Here is a 13,475-nt window from a genome sequence, read left to right on the forward strand (position 1 = left end):
GAACCCCGCCCCTTCCACCTGAGGTCATGCCCCTTCTGGTTGAGCCACCCCCCACACCTTGCTCAGGACCCCAGCCGCCCTGCATACCAGTAAGTCCCTTAAGTTACTTTCACTCCTGGACAGAGGGTGCAGAGATCACAGAGTGAAAGGGGAAAATAGTTGGGGCAGAGAACAATCGGTGTTGCAGCTTATAATTTTTACTAAAAACTGAAAAAACTCCTGAAAGCTGAATCCAGAGGATTCTAGTTTATAGGGTGGCAGGAATAAAAAATGTACAGAATGGAAGTCACAGCTGGACAATGTTTTTGTTACATATGAGTTAAGTCATTTAAAAACTGGATTGTTCTAAACAATCTAGAATACAGTATAAAGGAAAAATCCCATATGATCCCTTGGGAGATGGGAAAGAATTACCCAATGCATTGTTTCCATCTCTTGTATTTACAATATAATTCAAGTTAGATTGATAACATAGCTGCATAATGCTCCAAATTAGTAGCCTTAGTTTCAAGGTGGTCTCCAACATACAATGTTATTGTACATATATCACACATTTGATTTGTATTATTCTAAAAGCATGTGCCAGATTGCTTCCCTGGAAGACAAAATGTAATGTATTGGAAATGTGTCTTTTAGTGATATGCTGTGTTATTGGAGTTTGAGAATAGCTAACTGAGATAACTTCACTTTGTATTTCACATTTTCGCCTGTCCAGCTGGTGTTGCATATTTTCCAACAGAGGAAGTGAATGTCAGTTTTTCATGTAAAAGGACAAAAAAAAGTTGCAGCACATTTCCTCACAGTTGAAAAGAAATATTTCATAACCTAATTAAATTGAAGACAAACAGCAACTGTATTACCTGCTTCATTTACAACAAGTAGAATGTTTTTTTTCGAACGACATTTTTGTTTCAACAACAGGTTTCCTTCTTAGATACGAATGTGCAGTGCAGGGGATATAATGAAATGGAACACATTGGGTAAGATACAGCATTTTTGGTCTAATCCTCATCCCTCTGAAGTCACTGTGAGTTTTGCCTTATACTTTTTCATTTAGAGCCAGATTGTAAATCCTTTATTCTCACTGGCATGCAGTTTTCTCCACTTCTCTAGAACTTCTCACCAAAGAGAAATGAGGAGTTTAGAAACTAGCCTTTAAGTACTGCTTATTTAAAAAAAAATCAACAAAGAAACCATATACTTTATGAAAGAAGGTTCAGAGAAAGAGGGCCCAACTTCATAGCAACTCTATGAATGGAACTACTTAGACCCAAAGTGTACCAGCGGCATTGTGGGTGAATTCTGGGTCCCATGAAGTCAATGGGAATTTTTTCATTGACTTCCATGGGGCCAGTATTTCACTTGTACAAGTCACCAGTGATATGGGAAATACTTCAGTGTCATGAAGAATTACAGTGCTCACAGTGAATTCAATAACAATTCGAATCTGGCAAGTATCCACACTTATAATCATACGTATTAATTCAACATTTTGGTTTGTCGTTAACAAGAAAAATATATTAACAATGAAAATATATTAATAGCAGAAATAATAATATTCCTGGGGTGGGGGGTGCCTCTTTGGATTGGGTCTGACCAGAAGGAGGGAGTGGAGATGAGGGAGGGTCCAGGATGACCCTGGAGACAGGTAGATGAGGGAGGATCCAGGTCAGGGGTAGATCCAGGCAGATGAATATCATTCTCTTCTGGCCCCACAGAATTTATCAAAGTTGATATACCCCTGGAGGGACACCATAACCAAGTACAAATATCCTTGAACTTCTTTCAAAAACAAGAAAAGTTAATTGAACAAAAGAAAGAGAATATTACAGCTCAGAGAACAGAAATCAAGTAAAGCATGAAGACAAGCATTTTTTCTTCCACCTCTGATTTGTATAATTAAACTTGTCAGAATTTAAACATGCAGCAGCCAAAAAAGCAACGTCCAAATCTATATGATCTGTGGGGAGTCAAAGCCAGATCCATCTATGTCTGGGACATTTGAAACACTGAGCTACTGCAAAATTGTATCTTAGTGGATTATGCAACTGCTATGGAATTCAAGCATAGTGCATTTGAACTGCAAGGCAAGAAAATAAAAGGTCTAGCTAAAACAGAGAGTATAGTCAAAAGTTCAGCTCAATGGGCCAAATCCTAGGAAGTACTGAGTACCTGTTGAGCTCCTGTACTTCCCTTGTATTTCCTGCTTAGCTGTTGTATGTCAATGTTCTATTGCAAACATTAATTGATTCATTTTAAATCAACTTCAGTTACAAAATGGTCATAGCAAACCCCATGACACTCAGCAGGTGTGACTCTTTCAAAGTGCCTGGAAGAAAAGAATTGTGTTAGATTTTTGACTCATTTCATGATCTTAAACATCTCATCAGTATTAAACTTTTATATTTACATTTGTTCAGGAAGTTCTTTTGCTTATCATTCCATACTGGGGTGAGTACAGTCAGACCTTCATGGTGGAAAAGAACCACATTCTACGGACATCAGTGATGTGTTGTGAGCAGGTCAGACCCACAGCCATGAAGCAACATGCAGAAGTGATGTTCCTGAAGATAAAAGGGCTTTACAGAAGCATCTCACCCTCTTCTGGCTCTCCCTTCAATAGAAAGGAAAGCATGCAGGGTCTCCAGCCATACTGTTTAAATAGTACTTTTGGAGTCCATTCTAAACAAAAGAAATTGCAGAAAGTAAAGCATATCCCTGTTTTAGGGCTTCCTGCTATGAGTGCTCAGCACCTCACAGATTCAGATCTTAAAATATAAGATGTGTGTAACAGATTGAATGTAAGCAGAAGCATCTGATCTTGAACAGGGAAGACAGTATCACACTTTGTTATCTTAAGAAGTGATACCAGAACTAGCTGAAAATGGTTGAGAGTACACAGATGATAGTTTAGCTACATTGGACACATATATCAGCCAGTCAAGACCAAAACACTAATTGTCTTATCTACTTTATTTACCAGCCATGGTGGAAAACTCCTTCTTCAGGGACTTGATCCATTAATCCTTTTGTGTGATGCAAACAAGAGTAGGAATGGTGTGATAATATAAAAATATGAACATGTCAAAGTCACCATCACTACAGTGAAGAATAGAACTAATCACAAGAATTCATTCAATTAATACATGGCTTATTCCTTTACATTTACTCATTAAAGTTCCTTAATATTTTGTTTTCAAATTTAATTTGAAATTTAATGGGACAAATCCATTCTTACTGTAAATGTTGAATTGACTGAGGACTGTCTTTTTGTTGTGTGTATGTAAAGTGCGAAGCACAATGGAGTCCTGGTCTCTGACCTGAGGTCTGTGATAATACAAAGAGTAAATAACAAACAATAATAATAATAATAGAATCACAGAAATATGGGGCTCAAAGGGACCTCAAGAGGTCATCTAGTCCATCCCCTCATGCTGAGGCAGAATGAATTTGATCCAATATTTCAATATGTAGAGTGATGTATTAATAAATTTACTATATGCTAGTGCATCATGTTTGATGTCACTCATACATTGCATTTTATTTCACCGAAATGACATTAGTTTGGTCAGAACATTGTTGCAAGTAAACTTTTAAGTGGCTTCTGATGTATGCTTTTAAAAAATAGGACAGCAAAGGCAATTGCTCCAGCTACACCCTTTCTGTATACACATTCCATAACTGAAAAAAATACCAAACTTTTTTATTTAAAAGAGACACCAAGTTACATAAACTGAATATATGCCATAAGTTCCATAAAGGATATTTGATAATATTATGTTTTTATAAAATCATGGTTTTGTCTGCTTAACAGTTCATAAGTATATAATTTTACAACCACTCAGGCATACTCCATGGAAAATATGGAAACTAACAGTAATGAAAATCTCTGTAAAGTATAATGGATGAATAGAAAATACATTTTTTTTCCTTTATGATATATTGGCTGTTAGAGTTTTAGTTGTGCATATGAAAGTACTGCAAACTAAACAGACATTGGCAGTTACACTATTGCTGTGAGCAGAAGTTAATTTTGTGTTTGGCTCTCAAGGCCACAAGCGGGACTCAAATGACAGGTAATAACATGAAGCATTAATTTGAGTGCTAACTGAAGCCAAATGGTGCTACATACATTTCCATCTAAGCACTTTGTACTAGTGTAGCACTCTGTTATCACCTTGGAGAGTTCTTCTGAACCACAACTAGATGTACCTACCAAATAGATCCTACCATCTGAATCGAATTTGTACTGTGAAGGTAAAAGTGAAAATTACAGATCAAGTTTCTTCCTATGTGAAAATAATATTAAGTGTCACTCATTTTGTAGCATTTTCCTATCAGATTACTAAAATGTGTTTGTTTACTCTTGCTAATGAAGTCAAATTAATTTAAAAAATGGGAGGTGATATTGTTCCATACTGTAGTCTTGAAATTGAAATTGCCATCTGCAGAAACTAATGTGCTAATGAGGGAGAAAAATAGTAACAGAATGCATTCTAGCTCTCTTTGCTTATTTACAGTGCCAGATCGACATGTGAGGAAAAAGGCACAAAAAAAATTTAATTCCTGATATGCATTCCTTCATTGGCAAAATGACATATCATAATTACTAGCTCTGAGGAAGTAATTAGACAGATAACCCCAATGAAAGCACTATCAACAAGGGCTAGGTCTATGCAAATAAAGGATGTTTTTATTGTTCTTTGTTGGAAAGTATATAAAAAAAAAGAGATCAAAAAATTGTTTCAGATTGAACCAAAATGATTTTAAGAACATTTTCAGTGAATTGAAAAGCTGAAAAAAATGATTTGGGGTCAAATGAAGCATTTTGTTTTGACAAAATTGAAACATTTCACTTCAATTTTGACTATGTTTAAATGTTTTGATTCCTTTTTAGTAAAATTAAAGGAAATTTTGAAATGAAAAGTTATTTTATATCAAAAAATCAAACCTTTTCATTTAGAAAAATGTCAAAATGAAATGTTTTGACATTTTAGAAATTTGTAGTAGGATTTTTGGGGTTCTTTTACTGGAACAATTCAGCAAACTTGGGCAACATTTTGATGTCACTCAATCTGTATTTTTTACCAAAAATAGTTTTGACCAAAAAATTTTACCCAGCTCTATTAATGAGCTCTTTTTGGCCAAGGCCAAGGGTCTCTTTGGTGTCCTATCTTTGTTCTGTCTGACAAGTTCTACACAATCAGCCTGTCCTCATCCTTCTTTCCTCTAGGTATTTATTTAATCTCTCCTGAATTAATTCTCCTCTTTACCTCTGCCTAGTCCTTTAGCATCCTTGCTTCCCATAGATGATAGATAGATAGATAGATAGATAGATAGATAGATAGATTCTACTCCTAATATGCATTTAGCGTTGAATGGCCTCACCAGGGACACAGATCAGATCTTTAAGCTCTCTACATAGTGTCATGAATATGCCTGTCAACATATCAGTGAATTCTGGTGAAAAAAATAGACAAGTGGGGTTTAACAAGTTCTAGGTTGCCCAGTGCATGCAAAAATCCATAGTCAACAGCCTAACAGCTCTGTCCAACTGAAATTAACAACTGGGCTTCACCATAGCAGAAAATTAAAAACTCTGTTGCTTTTTTTCTTCTCTCTCCATCACCCCCACCCCCATCCTCTGACGTCTTAAACACAGTTATAGCATAGTTTGGATGGCCGAGGTGGCGAGGGCTAAATTGAATCAGGACTGTGTTCAAGAACTGGACATTAGATTTCACCTTTGAAACAGGGTTAAAATTATCAATGGATGAATCAAAAGCTTATGAAACCTATCTGAATCATTTGGGACTGGAAAATCTCAATTCTAGGATATCACATGAGATTTCCAGTACTTCCTAGCTTTGATCAGGTCAGAAAAACTACCTGAAACCTAGAACCCTTTTTTTAAGTCACTTTCTTTTTCAAATCTCAAAAAAGTTTGGGCTTAGTTTGCTATGAAGTTGGGATGAAAATCAAGATAATGTATTATAAAATTCAAATTTACCTTATGACAAGTTAAAGTCTGTTTCAGATTACAAGTTGAACAGTGATGGGGTTTTTTTTTCAGATGAAAACCTAGTACACCTTTGTTCAGACTGTAAATTTAGTATGCTGTTCAGCAGAGCTGCCAGATTTAATCAGAAGCAACCTGTTACTAGAATTATGGATTCAATATGCATGGATATTGTTTCTCAGGATTGGGGGTCAGACACATATTTATATTGGTAGGCTTGACAAGCCTGCCTGTACTCTGCCTTGCTCTATTCGGTGCAATCAGGAGCTCATTTTCATAGATTCATAAATTATAAAGCCAGAAGGGACCATTATGATCATCTAGTCTGACCACCAATATAACACAGGCCATAGAATTTCCCTGAATTAATTCCTGTTTATATATGCATTAACATATAGAAAATTATTTCCAAGATACATGTCCAAACAGTAGTGTTTATTGGGCTTATTGACCAAGTCTGTGTGTATATTTTACACATAACACAGACATAAGGCAGTGATGTTGGTTTTTATAACCTTGTAGGAAAATTGTGCCTGACTTAATGCAGACAGATTCCTTTTTCATGATATTCAGAAAAGAAACCATCTGCACCATGGAACAAGTAGGGTACATGGCATTACACCAGAGAATTACTGCAAAACAGTCTGCTCATGCTGATTCTCTGATGTTGCCAGCTTGTCCCTTAGGATGCTCTTAATCCTGATGACTCATTGTGTTCTATCACTGATTCCCATAGCCCTAATTAAATGAAAATGTCTCTGAGAAAAATGTCACATGATGGACATTCATGAAAATACTCCTCAATTATACCATCTTGCTGTACTTCAGCTTTCACTTTGAATACTCATGCTGGTGCTCCAGGGATGCTGCTCCAGGGATATTGCTCCAGGGAATACTCATGCTGCTGCTACATTTCAAGACTGGTTTATACCACTCTGGTCACAGTCAAAGTTATTGGTTCAGTCTGAGAGCTTAAAGTATTTGTTAAACTTAGCAAACTGTGTTTGACTGTTTGAAAGTTGGGTTCCTTATAACATATTTCAGGTGGTGAATATAGAAGTTTATTTCAGTATCAGTCACATGGCCAACACATAGATCATAAAATATTTTCACTTACTGCTAACTATGTGGATTTTAGGGTCTGATCCTAGTGTCATTGACGTCAAAAGTGAAACTCCCATTGATTTTTGTGGTACATGATCAGACCATAAATAACACTGCTTCTTTCTTTCTTTCTTTCTTTCTTTCTTTCTTTCTTTCTTTCTTCCTTCCTTCCTTCCTTTCAAGCCAAGAGAGAGAAAGAGAGAGATGAACTCACCTTTTCTCCTTTTTACATAATGATACACAATGTAGAGAAAAAGAATGGACCAGTAGACAGTGCATTGGAATGAGAATCCATTAGTTCACCTTTCCTCCCCCATACTATACAACAGAGCATACAAATGAGAAAAGTCAAGTTCAACTCTTTTTATTTTATTTTTGTTATCTTGAAAAGAAAGAAATTTGTTATTTAGGGCCTGATGGCTAATCAAAGGTAGTTTTGCCATTGACGTCAATCACAGAAGGATCAGACCCACAGATCACTGCAGCTGGCAGTAAGCATAATGATTTTATGATGGATGGATGTACAAAATGTTCATTGCAAAACAAATACCATGTGAATCTTGCCTGGTTTAAGGTTTTGTTAGGAATTTGAAAGTCAGCCCAGATTCATTGAAAGCTTTGTTCAAAGGTCATGAAGCTTTTCAAGTGAATTTGCACCAAGATCTAGATTAGTGATAAAACAATGCACAATTTGTGACACTGATGAAAATGGTGCATAAATTACAGGAGGCTGCACAATTTACAGGAATGCAGTCATCTGAGATCTGCACAGCTCCAGCTATGGTGTGAATTCACTTGCACTCACAAAATATTTTTGTTGCTTTTTTTCTTCTCTCTCCATCATAGAATCATGGAATCATAGAATATCTGGGTTGGAAGGGACCTCAGGAGGTCATCTAGTCCAACCCCCTGCTCAAAGCAGGACCAATCCCCAACTAAATCATCCTAGCAAGGGCTTTGTCAAGCCTGACCTTAAAAACTTCTAAGGAAGGAGATTCCACCACCTCCCTAGGTAACGCATTCCAGTGTTTCACCACCTTCCTAGTGAAAAAGTTTTTCCTAATATCCAATCTAAACCTCCCCCACTGCAACTTGAGACCATTACTCCTTGTTCTGTCATCTGTTACTCCTTGTTCTGTCATCACCCCCATCCTCCTAACGAATAAAATGTAACAATGTAACTTCAAAAATATGTGTAAGGATTTGAATTAAAACAAAAATATTTCATGAAACTCAGCCATGTATGGAAACTCAGAGTTTAGCTTGACAGTTTGACCGGACTTCATAATTTTTACCCTTGACATCTGAGTACAAAGATAAGGAGTACTCTTTCAAACAAAAATTCCTCTTCTCACTCCTCTCATGTCCAAGAGCATAAAAATTAGTGAGTCAAAAAAATTCAGAGAACAGGTCAGACAGTCTTTTCCATCACTTTTCATGCTGAAAGCAAACACCCTGTTCAGTGCTGCTGTCCGAACTACTATCCTCCCCTTGAGCACGCTCTGTACTCATTATAAAATGATGAACAGTCAGTCCCGTTACATCATAGCTTAGGGTCTGCTAGCAGTGCAGAAGTACTGTCCAGTATAAGCCACTCATTACCTGTCAACCAAGAAACTAAAAATTCAAATCACCTTCTTGCTCCCACATTTTCCCCATTTTCAAATGTCTAGGGGAGATGATGAGCTTTGCAACATGCCCTTGCATGCCCATGCCCATGCCCGTGAAGGGTACCAAATGTGGGCTATTTTGGATAAGTGAGGAGAATGAGATCTATAGCTGTTAGGCCTCCCAAAGAATGTCTAGCCAGCAGCCTCTTCTTGTGTGTAACAAGGGGGCTTCAGCTCAAGCACCTTTGTTGATCGCTGATACTCTGTTAATGTCATATGTGTGCTATGAAGAAGGAAAAGATTTCATTTTCCAGGATTTTCATTCCTGCACCTTTCATTCACTTTATAAACTATGACAAAAAAATATTATTGATTTTATATTTACATTGTCAGATAGGCTTCTATAATACGTCTCCTATGTGTATGCGTTGTTGTTGTTGTAGTATCTCTGTTGGTCCCGGGATACTAGGCAGACAGCGTGGGTAAGGTAATATTTATTGGACAAACTTCTGTTGGTGAAAGAAACAAGCTTTTGAACTCTTGAGAAGAAGAAGCTTGTCTCTTTCACCAACAGAAGTTGGTCAAATAAAAGATATTCCCTCACCCACCTTATGTGTATGTATGTATGTGATGGGGATGAACCCCACACAAGGCCTGAAGGGGTTAACTAGGTCAATTAAAGTGTAGGCTGCACCTGGAGGAAAGCCAGGGAATGCTAAAGCCTAATTTTAAGTAGAACTCCCCCTATGCCAGTCCAGCTGCGGGAGGAGCTGGACTGGGTTTATAAAGACAGATAGTTGACAACAGAAGGGGGCTGCAGGGAAGTATTCTGCAGCCACTCCCTGGGAGTAGGGAGGTGTGCTTGAGGCTTCAGAGTTCAGTAGTCTGCAATTACTCTCTGGGAGGAGGGAGTTTGAGTTGGTACACCTAGAGGGGGGGAACCATACAGTTGCCAGATATAAGGTCCCTGGACTGGAACCTGGAGTAGCGGATGGGCCCAGGTTCCCCTACTGGCCAGTGGGGAAATGGCACCATCAGGACAGTGCACGAGAAGACTGCCTGAGACTGTGTGTGCAGCAGGGACTTTGATGCCCCAGCAGGGGACAATTATAGTGACCTGGCTGGAGGGCCAAGCTACGGAGACAGAGTACCCTGAATCATAGGGAGCGAGAGAGAGATGGCAGGCCATGCAGCACACAGCAAAAGGGGGAGTCAGACCTGAGTGGAGCTAATCCTGAGACATGGCCACAAGGAGGCGCTACCCAGCGGTAAGTAGAGCACCCTGTCACAGTGTAATATATGTATAATTTGTTTAACTTGATATTTGTTTGAGCTTCATTTTTAATTTTTACATTCAAAATAATCTGAAGAATAAATGTTTGTCTTGTCTGTTTCAATGGTAGATACAAAATTTGAAATTCCTTCTGATATGCCTCTTTCTCCTTAAGGAATTCTGGAGCTCAGTGCTCTTCAGCAGTGATTTAGCCATCAGAAAGTGTTAGATGTGTTCTCAATATAAGCTTAACAATTTATTATCATATAGCTTAAAAGATAACAATAAAGTCATAAATGAATATTTTGTAGGACAAAACCATTACATATCAGAGATACAGAGCAATTGTGGAAGATGAGAGGTGCTGCTGAGATTCTTACATAGCAATAGCAGAAGCAAATGGTAAAACACTATAGTGGCTTCAGTAATTCATCTTGAACAGGATGCAGAGATTGGCAATGTCTCTTTCCCCGGAAGCTTTCACTTGCAGTGGCCTACTGGGATCTATCATATGCCCCTTGGGCCTTCCTCTTCAGTACATAGCAGCTCTGAAGTTATGTTGCTGGCTCCAAACCCAACAAAAAAGTAGTGACGTATATTTCATTTTCTACCAATACAACCAGTGCCATCAAAAAGATTCCTATTGCCAGCAAGAGTTGAACAGTCAGTTTTAACTGAAGCCAGAAAGACTGAAGAAGCACTAGTGGGAAGGGGAATAATGTTCAAGGAGCTAACTGAGATATTCACCAATCCTCCCATTTGAAGGTGTCTGCCACTAAACCCCGAGGTATATGGGGAGTTCTATCTAAAAACAGATGGCACAATTTGGTTCACTTTGATACAGACCACCTACGTCAGAGTGCCTCAGAGCAGGAGCAACTCACTCCAGATAAAGCAGAGTATAAATGGATGTAGACCTCAGCTGTACACATCATTGAAGTATATCATCCCCTTCCTCTCCAAGAAAAATAATACTTAGGAAATGCCAGTTCACCTTAAGAATAGACCTAAGGATTTGTTTAGCCTTGATGACCATCTGAGGGTTTAGCTTATGCATCTGTTCTCACTTAGCTTAATTGACAAGAGAAAGAATATATTTACTTTTGATGAAACCATTTTATTGAAGCAACATGATATGTTAATTTCAAATAATAGAATAAACTTTATTTTAGCCATGATGCAAAATAAGTATATGATGATGTGAAAACATTTGCTTTAACCTCTTGTGAACCAGTGTTCTTATAATCATCATAAAGAGCAGAATATCCATGCAGTCACCATCACAAAATAAACACAGTGTTTGCTGAGGCGCTAGAGACGTTTACATACATATCAAAGGAGCAAAAGAAATCCAAACCAAATTGTTCAATAGTGTATTTTACACAACCTGGCAATTAATAAATACCTCGTTCATATATAGTATTTTCAATTGTAGAGCTCAATGCACTTTACAAATAAGGTCAGTATTGTCATCCATTGTACAGTTGGGGAAACTGAGGCACATAGTTGAAATGACATGCCTAAGGTCACACAACAGGCCAATAGCAGAGCTGGTAATAGAATTCAGGTCTTCTGGGTCCCATGTTAGTGCTCTGTCCACTAGGCCACACTAGGCTCCCCCATACAGTACTGTAACTTTGATGTTTTAAAATGTCCATTACAATGATTCATTACTTAGATGCCCCTTTTACCTAGTTGTAATATATTGGGAACCACATTATTTGGCTTATCAGTAGCAATGGGCAAACCAAAGTGGTTAAAACAAGAATTGACCCAAGCAGCTAAAGAGAAATTTTGGAGAGGAATGAGGACTAGAGATAGATGATGGGTAGATAGATAGGTGGGTAGAAAGCTGGCTAGATTGTCGGGCTCAACGGGTAGTGATCAATGGCTCCATGTCTAGTTGGCAGCCGGTGTCAAGTGGAGTGCCCCAGGGGTCGGTCCTGGGGCCCGTTTTGTTCAATATCTTCATAAATGATCTGGAGGATGGTGTGGATTGCACTCTCAGCAAATTTGCGGATGATACTAAACTGGGAGGAGTGGTAGATACGCTGGAGGGGAGGGATAGGATACAGAAGGACCTAGACAAATTGGAGGATTGGGCCAAAAGAAATCTAATGAGGTTCAATAAGGATAAGTGCAGGGTCCTGCACTTAGGATGGAAGAATCCAATGCACCGCTACAGACTAGGGACCGAATGGCTCGGCAGCAGTTCTGCGGAAAAGGACCTAGGGGTGACAGTGGACGAGAAGCTGGATATGAGTCAGCAGTGTGCCCTTGTTGCCAAGAAGGCCAATGGCATTTTGGGATGTATAAGTAGGGGCATAGCGAGCAGATCGAGGGACGTGATCGTTCCCCTCTATTCGACACTGGTGAGGCCTCATCTGGAGTACTGTGTCCAGTTTTGGGCCCCACACTACAAGAAGGATGTGGATAAATTGGAAAGAGTACAGCGAAGGGCAACAAAAATGATTAGGGGTCTAGAGCACATGACTTATGAGGAGAGGCTGAGGGAGCTGGGATTGTTTAGTCTGCAGAAGAGAAGAATGAGGGGGGATTTGATAGCTGCTTTCAACTACCTGAAAGGGGGTTTCAAAGAGGATGGCTCTAGACTGTTCTCAATGGTAGCAGATGACAGAACGAGGAGTAATGGTCTCAAGTTGCAATGGGGGAGGTTTAGATTGGATATTAGGAAAAACTTTTTCACTAAGAGGGTGGTGAAACACTGGAATGCGTTACCTAAGGAGGTGGTAGAATCTCCTTCCTTAGAGGTTTTTAAGGTCAGGCTTGACAAAGCCCTGGCTAGGATGATTTAACTGGGACTTGGTCCTGCTTTGAGCAGGGGGTTGGACTAGATGACCTTCTGGGGTCCCTTCCAACCCTGATATTCTATGATTCTATGATTCTATGACAAAAGAGGAGGTGATGAATAGCTATAAAAAGGGTGACTGGGCTTCAGAGCCCAAGCCCTAGCCTGAGCTGCAACTTTAAAGTGCTGCACTATTTTTAGAGTGCTAGTGCAAGTCCCACTAGCCCGAGTCTGTCAACTCAGGCTGGGTGGCTCACTTCTGTGTGCTGTGTAGACCTACCCAAAGAGGCTGCCCACCCTGCGGTAGTCTCCTAAGGCCAGAGCTACAAAGTTGTTTCACTACAATTGAATAATTAAATATGAATTGGGCCAGAAGAAGAGAGAGAATCACTCTATAGTCCAGTGGTCAGAGCACTCACCTGAGAGATGACTGATCCCTGTTCAGATCCCTTCTCTTCATCAGGCAGAGAGGGACTTGAACCTCCTACACCATAGGGGAGTGTTCTATTCATTGGGATCAAGGTTATAAGAGAGCAAACCCTACCTCCCCCTCGCTGCTAGGTGGCATCTGAACATGTGGATTGGATTGGGTCCTGCAAGCAAGATGGGTGGGCGAACTATCATCCCCCCTCCAGTTTGTGGATTGCATATTGATACTTA

Source organism: Dermochelys coriacea, chromosome 3, assembly GCF_009764565.3.
Source record: "Dermochelys coriacea isolate rDerCor1 chromosome 3, rDerCor1.pri.v4, whole genome shotgun sequence".
NCBI lineage: Eukaryota > Metazoa > Chordata > Testudines > Dermochelyidae > Dermochelys > Dermochelys coriacea.